General features: G+C 36.6%; 1 pseudogene; it reads left to right on the plus strand.

Moving 5' to 3' along the window:
* Window positions 1–8,321: 8,321 nt before the first annotated feature.
* Window positions 8,322–8,423, plus strand: LOC114671239 (U2 spliceosomal RNA; annotated as a pseudogene).
* The last annotated feature ends 929 nt before the right edge of the window (window positions 8,424–9,352 follow it).

The raw sequence follows: 9,352 nt of genomic DNA on the forward strand, positions 1-9,352 counted from the left end.
ACTTCTGAGATACGAATATGAGAAGTTTTCAAAAAGAAAGATTATAGAATCAAAATACAAGTCTCTTTTAATTTTATTTATATCAAACCAATATTTTAAGAAAATAATGTTTTAACATAGGGGACCAATTGTTAGAAAACTATTGTTAATAATTCCCCTTTAATTATAGCCAAGTTAATCACATGTGAAATTCCTTTCATATAATAATAATAAATAAATTTAAAAAAATATTCATTCTAAAAAAAAAAAAAAATTCCTTTCATAAATTCTCTTTTCATGAACCCTATCATGATTTACACAGATCGTCTATGACATGCTTGGACTTTCTTATTTGACACACTTTATATGTAGAATTCTTATTTTTAGTAACCTTAAATTTTAGTATCTTAAATTTTAGTGAAACTACAGTAACCAAGAAAACCTGAACTTTCAGATTTATTAGCATTTTATAAATAAAATCACAATTTTTATAAATATGTATTCCCATATTATAACCCTTTCTTATTTAGAAATAACCCAGACATCCAACAAGCATTTATTATTCAATCAAAATAACTTTAAGATTTTAAATTCCACAAAAGGTTTACCTATAAGCATTTATCCCATTTACATGTATTCAATTCTTAAACAGTTTACCTGAATTATTTCTGAAAATGGAGACATTAGACAAAACTTCTCATCATTTCAAGTTAACTCCTCCTTAATAATTTCTTATAGTCTGTGAATATCAGACGTTCACCTAAATAAGAATGTTAACACACAGGGGTTTTTCTGATAACTCAGAAGATTCAGCTGTTGTATTCATTGAACCAATAATATTAAATTAGTCTTACTTGTCAAAAAAATCATACAAAGATAACTCTGTTTTTGTTTGGGTTTATAATTTTATAAAAACAGTGACATCTTAAAGTATCTAGCAGAGACAAATATAAAATCTGGACAAAAATGTATACTGACAATTCTGAAGACATTTTTATTTTTATCTTAACAATAATTTTAAAGTCAGCTTATTTAACAAAAGTGTACTTAAGGCACATGAACTGGAAAAATGCTTGAACTTATTTACTTACTTTATGAGTGCTCTATTATTTATAAGCCAATTTGGTGCTCTGTAAAAACAACACATAACATCCAGACATGTATACTCACATAAAAACAAAGATCCAATAGCTTTCACCTTAGAAGTATAGCCATGAGAGAGCAATATAATCTCATAGGTTTATAAATATGTTCACACGGCTGAATTTGGTTTGCCCTAATAGGTAATCCAATAGAGGCTGTGAACACAAATTTAGGGTAAATCAGTTTCCAAAGCAGTTTGATTTTTAAAGGTCAAATCTCCCTATCCTCCAAGGAACATCGAGACTAATCAGCATGATATTAGAACAAGGTACTAATCAATTGGGCTCGATCCTGTGTAGAATAGCAGCATGAAAGCCTAGATATACAGACCTCCACCCCACTTTCCCATTCAACAGCAAAATTAATCCAATTGTAAGCTCTGCAATTCAAAGACCTTGTGAGATGAGATCAGGTATGTTCAGAGTAGCATGGCTGAAGACTTTCCCTTACTCCATCAACACTCAACTACATTCTGGCCAACTCTGAAGAATGCACCCTGGGGTGCTGCTCTCTGGGATCAAACCCCAACCTCCCATGATTATGATGACACACACACACACACAAACTGTCACAAAAAAACACAATCCAATCTGCAGCAATGAAAAAACCACAAGAGTGTCAAAACTGAAATAGTCAGCGTGCTTCCTCTTTCCATTGGTCAGGCTTGTTCAACCTGCAAATCGTAACTCCTTTGGAATGTCGCAGACTGAGAGGAGGCAATCCCATTGTCTGGTATCCACAAAAGACACCTATCCAAATACAAATGTCAAATTTCAATGGCTGTTCTTCCTAGGCAATCAGGAGTATGGTTGGGGCTGGCAGTGGTGGATCCAAAGAGAAATAAACCAAAATCCACTTCTGACCAAAAATGGGCAGGCAACTGCTTAGGAGAACTTCTGAAACTCTCCCAGCACATGGCAGCTGAGCCATGAGCAATGCATTTACAGTCAAGGAACAACAAAATTTGTTATCAAAATGCCAGGGTCTCAGTCTAGGTCCCATTGCTTGCTGCGCACAAAGCCAATGACTGAGACAATGAGTATTGTCAGCAAAGAAAAGCTGTAAATGGGTGATGCCAGCTGAGGAGATGGCATATAAGTCTCAAAGGCTCCTCAACCAACTAAATTTGGGGGTTTATATAACAGAAGGAATGTAGCTACACATGGGAAAACAGAAATTAAAGAGGAGTAAGGAAGCAATCCTGATGAATAAAGGGGTTGATGTCTCATCTGGATGTGGTGATCTGGTGAGTTTTAGTTCCTTGATACAGTTTCAGAGGCCTAAGTTTCAATTTCTTGAGGAAGAAACTTGGACAATGTAAGTTTCAGGTTTTAAGACCAGGAGAATCCATTTCTATGTTTATTGAAAAAGACTGTGAAATTCATTCTATGGGACAGTTGGGCCAATTTTCCTTTCTCACACAGGAGAATATTTAAATACAAAATGGTCTAGTTTCTGTTGGGTAGGACTGTTAAGCATTGACTTTAAAATTAAGCTGAACATTATTATATTCCTAATAGAAGTTCTTTGCAAGAGTCAAAAAATTGGGGATATAGCTTGACTTCTGTCACACGCAATTTTATAAATTGGAGCATCTCGCCTAGTCTATCTGAGGCTGTTTGAACATCTGCAGAAGAAATGGGCTTAATTAGGGGTTGTGAAGTTTGCTCCAGCTTTACATTCTGTAATATATAATAAAGCTTCCTTTGTTAAAGTTACTCATAGGGGTTCTTAGCATTCTTAAACATAAGATTTGTTATATTTGAAGATAAGTTGATTTCTTAGAGTTACCAGATAGTTTTAATCCTAAACTCCATGCTCCCAAATCTGAGCATGGTAAAATATTATATATTACAATTATTGAATATAATCATGCAACTGATACTTTCTTTACCTGTAAGCCAATCATTAGCCTGTTTGCACTTAAATCTCTTCCCTTTCTCCTCCTGCTTTGCTGAGTGTTGCAGATGCTGACCATAGTGATCTGTGTTTTTTAGGTTTCCCTGTTGTGGCAGCCATGGGGCGTAAGATGCCCTAAGTGCCCATACCCACTTCAAGAGTGGCTCTGCCACAGGAAGGTTAGGACACCAAGAGTACCCATCTGTGGTGCGTTCAGAATCTGCCTTAGCTTTGGAGCAGAGGTTCTTTGCTACTTAGGCTGCCCCCAGCCTCAGTGACTGAGCATGGAGGAATATAATACCCCTCAATTGTAATCTATATGCCAGTGCAAACTATCGGGCTCATCAAGTCTTTCTCAGTACTCTATCACAGCTAGGGGCTCTTACTACCCAGTCCTTTGATCTGCCCCCGTTCCTTTCATAAGCCTCATTTCACTATCAGCTCTCAAGTCCTTCCCTACATACTCCTTTTCCTTCTCCACTTTATATTTCATAGGCATTACCTCTAGTAAACCTCTTGTACATCTAAATTCATCTTGGCATCTACTTCCCAGAGGATATGAGCTTATACATCTGTCAGTTGCTTCTGACTACCTTCAGCCAATGAGATATACTGTATGGGGCTTGCAGGGGGAACCAAGAGTGACACTGGGGAACAATTTCTCTCTCTGCTACATGAGGCATACCAGTTGTGACTGTACCTTCACCATGATACCAACTGCTGCCCCATAGCCACTCTCTCTGTGAATCTTTGTTTCTGTCAAACTAATTAGCTTCTAGTATCCAATAATATTACCTTCTCCCAATGTATTCATGGGTATAAGTGGCTTCTTGTTATTGTTATCTTGTTTACCTCACTATTTTCACTGTCCTTTATCTGGAAGATAAACATCCAGTAAAATAGGGTTGTTAAAAAGCATTGTGTTTTACAGAATACTTTGGCATCCTCCTGTTGCCAACCTTAGATCTGAGTTACTTGAAGGAAAGTCTGTTCTCTAGCTTTCTAGTAATTTTCTTTCAAATTGTGGCTTGGAATTGACTTTTCTAAGCCCAGTATTCTTGCTCTTCTGATAACAAATTCTTTCCCTCTTTTCTTTTACAAGATATTCCTTCTCTCCCTAGTGGCGACCCACATTGAAGGTATGGCATGACACCTAACCTTGACTAACTAGAATCCTTTTCCAGGAACTGCTAGGGATGCAGAGGAGAGAGCAATCACCATTCGCCTCTGCAATCCTGTACCTACTGGGGGCTATTTTGTAAAAAGAGTCTGTGAATGGGTCCAACACCAGTGGAGGCTGACCTAAAAAATGCCTGATAACATTTTTATACTAAACTCCTGGATAAATTTGGAAGAGAATACTATTAATTCAAAGAATAACCCAACTCATAAAACTCTCAAGTTGTAAAAGTCTTTTCTGACTATCTGAAAGGAAGTTTTGAGTAGAGTGGGAGGAAGGGATGAGTAGGGAGTTGTTGAAGATAAAGTTAATTTGGGTAACAGATATAAAGAAGGAGAACACATCTGGGTGTCTGGATGGTTGCTGAAGGTGGAGGGAACTTGGAAAACTGAAACCCAGCATATATTGATTTATCTCCACATTTTCTTTTCAGAGTTTCTGGCTCTTTCTGACACTTATGATGTCTGTGGCATCTATTCTTTTTATTACACTGTTACAAATCTTCCCTAATCCTTTGAAGTCAGAACCTTTGCTTTCGCTACCACTTCATGCTGACATCTATGACTCAGCTCCCTGGCTTCTCGGGGATTTGTTTTTAAACAGATATCATAAATTAGAGAAACAGAGGTTACCAAAGATTAAACTGTTTATCAAACAAATAATGAAATACATTCTTTGTGTTAGGATAAATTATTTGTGTTAAAATATATTTTAAATGTCTATGAAAGAATTATTGAAAATGGCATCTAAACAATCATCCCTGTTTTTCTTAATTTTTGAATGAGTTGCCTTAGGAGATGTTTTCTTTAACAACAGAGTCATATGGTTTAATGTCATTGAACATTTTACTCCACACCATGAACAGATAAATTTCTGACAGAATCTCAGCATCAGCTGGAAATTCAGATCAGTAATTTTTTTTTCTAGGTTGCATAAACTTAAGTTAGGCTAGAAACGTTTTTATTCAGGTGCTCTCAGCATTCAGAACTGGGCTGGCTACCTATTATGCTTTAATTTTCTGTATGAATCCCTTATAAATTGTCATCTTTGTCCTAGACATAGTCAGAAAACTAGTGTTTGTGCCACCAAGTAGAGTTCTATTTGAATCAACTAGAACTTTTAAAAGTTTCAGCCACTATTCTGCCTGGAGAATATCAGCTGTTATGTCTACCCATCTGAGAACTCTTGCAAATATTCCCTAGAGCCCACTCTGACTGTGGCAACCACAGGAGACTGGCAAGACTGGGAAGCTGAGGTATCCTCAAAGATCTAGCCCTTAGCATGAGCTACCCATAAGGCAAGGGGCAATGCAGCCTGCCAAAGTGCCCCTTAGGACAAAGGAAACCTGATTGTGTGTTCTCCCCATCTGATAGCCCTCTCATTCTTGTGAACAGAAGGTGACTGTTCCCATCCCAGTGAAGATGAGGGCATAGTGCTTATCTCCGAAAGGGAGGAATGTTGTTCTATTTTAGTGGACAGGAAGCACCAGTGGCCAGGAACAGACATGAAGATGGGGGATCTTCTCTTGTCCCGCCATCCACTGCTGTGGATGCAGCCACAGGTTTTCCTACTGGGTATTGGAGTGGGTGTACCTGGAGATAGCTTCTCTAGGACTATCTAGGGTTACTACACCCCTACTGACAGTGTGCCCATGAGCCCAGGCTTGCACAAAGGTCAGAATTCATCATCCTTTCCCTGTGTGGAGTGATGGCATCCCTACAGCTGAATGCTGGCCAGCCACAGAGTTGTTTGGGGCTGAGGGAAGAGGTTCCACTGCAGGCCAATTCAGGGTAGCCACAGGATAGGCATTTTCTGCAGAATTCAGTTCCATTTTAGCCTGGAGATAAAGGGCAGGGCCTCTCTGAACTGAAGGCTGTAAGCTCTGGGACAGAGGTGTGATAGGGAATTGGATGGGGAACTGGTACAACTCCCTCCTTTCCACCTCTGAGGAGACCTTGGTGCATTGCACCATGCACTCTCTCAACCACCCCAGTCAGGGTAGGTGTGTCCACTGATCACCGGGGTATCTGGGGATGAGCCAGCTCTTACTTGTAAGTGCCATGTACAGGACTGAAAGTTGAGCTGCACAACCAAATAACAATATAAAAAACCCACTTACAGACGGGCATAGTGCTAGGGAATGAGATAAGCTTCCTGAGATCTCAGCTCTCAGCCCCACAAAACATAGTGAGCCAGTTCATATACCCGATGCATTGTTACAACAATCAGCACTTGAGAAAGCCACCACACATAGAAAAACTATCTATAACCAAGGAATTTATACCAGACCCTTGGCCCCCTGAAAGCATTCAGAATCGAAATCAAGTGATCATATACAACATACATTACAGTCACATCCTCAAGGAGGAAACATAAATAAAAATTCCCATCCAAACAAAAGCAAATTCAAAAATAAGAAGAGCAAGCTTCTCTAGATGAGAAATAATCATCATAAGAACTCCTGCAGTACAAAAAAAAAAAAAAAAAAAAAAGTTTCAACATCCCCAAAGGATCACATTAGATCTCTAGCAATGGATCCTAGTCAAAAGTGAATTTGGATCCTAATCAAAATAAAATCTCTGAAATAAGAGAAAAAATTCAAAATATGGATTGTAAGAAAGTTCAATGAGGTCCAAGAGAAAGTTGAAAATCAACACAAAAAATCAGGAAGACAATTCAGGATATGAATGAAAAATTTACTAAAGGCATAGATAGTTTAAAAAAAAAACCCAGAACTTTAAGAGATAAAAAATTTATTGATGATATTACAAAAAATAGTTGGAAACTTTTATCAGTAGACTAAACTGAGCAGAAGAGTTTCAGAGCTTGAAGACTGGTCATTTAAATTAGCCCAGTCAGACAAAAATAAAGATAAAGAAATGTTTAATAATGAAAAAAGCCTTCGAGAAATATGGAATTATGTAAAACGACCAAACCTATGAGTAATAGGCATTTCTGAGGGAGAAAAAGAAAAAATAAAAATTTTGGAAAACATATTTGACAGAATAATTCAAGAAAACTTTCCTGGCCTAGCTAGAGAATTAGACATTAAGATACAAGAAGCTCAAAGAACACTCGGAAGATTCTCTGCAAGAAGAACTTCATGAAGGCATATAGCCATCAGACTATCCAAAGTCAAGGTGAAAGAAAAAAAAAATCCTAAAAGCAGCTAGAGGGGAGCCTCTAATAGTCTATAAAGGAAATTTCATTAGACTAACAGTGGACTTCTCACAGAAGCTTTATAAGGCAGAAGAGATTGAGGGCCTATTTTCAGCCTTCTCAAAGAAAAAAAAAATGCCAGTCAAGAATGTATATAGTGCCAAACTTAGCTTCATAAATGAAGGAGAAATAAAGTCTTTCTCCGACAAGCAAATGTTAAGGAAATTCATCACCACTAGACCATCCCTACAAGAAATGCTCAAAAGAGCTCTAAACATGGAAATGAAAGGACGTTATTTGCCATAATAAAAGCACATGTGAGTACAAAGCTCACAGATCCTATAAAGGAATTATACAATTGAGATTACAAAGACAACATTATGACAGGAAGAAAACCTTACATGTCAATATGAACCTTAAACATAAATGACTTAAGTTTTCCACTTAAAGATATAGATAGGTCAACCATATTTAAAAAACAAGATTCAACTGCTTGCTGTCCACAAGGAGCCTGCAAAATAAGTGAAGGACCATAAACTCAAAATGAAGGGTTGGACAAAGATATACCATGTAAACTGAACACAAACAAACAGAAAAAAGCAGGAGTAGCTATAGTTATAACAGTTAAAACAGACCTTACATAATCAATAGTGAAATAAGACAAAGTTGTTACATAATGATAAATGGTTCAATTCAACTAGAAAATATAATTACTCTCAACATGTATGTGCCAACCACCAGAGCACTCAGATTTATGAAACAAACACTACCAGACCTGAGAAAAGAGACAGAGAGCAATAAAATAGTAGTAGGGGACTTCAATACCTCCGTGGCAGCACTAGACAGATGACTGACGCAGAAAATCAACAAACTCTGGACTTCAACAGGACTCTAGATCAAATGGACCTAATAGACAGTTACAGAACATTGTGCCCGGCAACCACAGAATATACATTTTTCTATCACTTCTCAACCTTTTGGCTAAGATCAAGTGTAGTATCTGTTCTTATCAGAATATACATTTTTCTTATCCATGCATGAAATATTCTCCAAAATAATCTATATACTTAGTCATAATTTCTTAATACAAGCCTCAATAAATTCAAAAAATAAAAATTATGTGGAATATCTTGGATGACAGCAGAATAAAATTAAATCTATGTATACATGTACACATAGAAACCTATATATATACACATATATACATAGAAATCTATGTGTACATGTACATAGAAATTAAGCAACTTGCTCTTGAATAAGCTTTGGGTAAATGATGACATTAAGGTAGAAATAAAAATAAATCTGACATGAGTGAAAATAGAGACACAACATACCAAAACCTATAGGATACAGCAAAAGCAGTGCTATGAGAAAAGGTTATAGCATTGAATGCCTACATCAAAAAAGATATAAAGATCTCAAATTTACAATCTAATGTCATACCTCAGGGAACTAGAGAAATAAGAGCAAACAAAATCTAAATCTAGCAGAAGGAATGAGAAAACAAGGATATAATGAATCATTAAATTAAAAAATTGGTTCTTTGAAAATTTAAACAAAATTTATAGACGCCTGGTTAGATTAAAAAGTAAAGGAGAAGATTTATATAAGCACAATCAGGAGGATAAAGGTGACATTACAACTGATACACAGAAATGCAAAAGATCATTAGAGACTCCTATGGACATCTCTAGATGCACAAACTAGAAAACTGACAGGAAATGTATACTTTTCTGGAAACATACAACCTCTCAAGATTGAACTGAAGAAATAAAAATCTAGAACAAACCAATACATGTAAAGAAAAACAATCAGTAATCTTAAAAAATCTTCCAACAACAAAAAGTCCAGAAGCAGAGAGATTCACAAACTTTACCAGACAGACAAAGATGAGCTGATATTAATCTTACTAAAACTATTCTAAAAACAAAACAAAAAAATTGAGGAGAAATAATTGCTCCCTAACTCATCTACAAAACCACTATCACCCTG

This window comes from Macaca mulatta, chromosome 11 (genome assembly GCF_049350105.2).
Source record: "Macaca mulatta isolate MMU2019108-1 chromosome 11, T2T-MMU8v2.0, whole genome shotgun sequence".
In the NCBI taxonomy this organism is placed as follows: domain Eukaryota; kingdom Metazoa; phylum Chordata; class Mammalia; order Primates; family Cercopithecidae; genus Macaca; species Macaca mulatta.